The following is a 747-nucleotide window of genomic DNA, read 5'->3' on the forward strand; positions in this document are numbered from 1 at the left end:
AAAACTCCCTGGACCCTGTTAGCAGCTACAGATTCAATGAGTCCAGTACTTCATAGGTTTTGTCATGTATTTAGAAGGGGAATCACCATCAAGTTGCTGAAATGAGGACTAAGTGTCTTTCAGATATGGAGATGGAAATAAATGGTGCTCTGCAGGGTGTGCGATGACAGGCACCCAGGATTCCTTCACCCAGCCCTCCCTTTGCTCCCTCATAGGTTCCTGGGAAATCCAAACACACACACACACGCGCGCACACACACACACACACACACACACACACACACACACACACACACGGGGGGGGGGGGAGAGAGAGAGAGAGAGAGAGAGAGAGAGAGAGAGAGCTCTGGGTGTGCTATTTGCTCTCCATGATTTCACGTGCCTCTTGGGCATGGCTGACAGAGATAGATGGACATGAAGCAGCAGGACAGCAAGCTGGCATCTCGGCCGGCCTACAGAAGTTTCCCAAGTGAAATATCAACAGCAGGGCAGGGACGCCCACGTGACGTGGGAGAGAAGGGGGGTGGGGGGGGCGGCCCGCTGACCGACGTCGGTTCAGGTTTCCCGTCCCCCTCCGGCCGAGAACCTGCCTTCCGCTTCCTGCCCTCAAGTATGTGAGAGGAGCGTGTTTCTTTCCAATAAATACCGACACATCATTTCAGTCTGTTTGTGTGTTTGTTTTTGCTTGTTCTTTTTCTGGACGAGGCCAAAGAGCCCTTCCAGTGGAGGTGTGTGTACAAAGGAGGA

This window comes from Kogia breviceps, unplaced genomic scaffold, assembly GCF_026419965.1.
Source record: "Kogia breviceps isolate mKogBre1 unplaced genomic scaffold, mKogBre1 haplotype 1 scaffold_254, whole genome shotgun sequence".
In the NCBI taxonomy this organism is placed as follows: Eukaryota; Metazoa; Chordata; class Mammalia; order Artiodactyla; family Physeteridae; genus Kogia; species Kogia breviceps.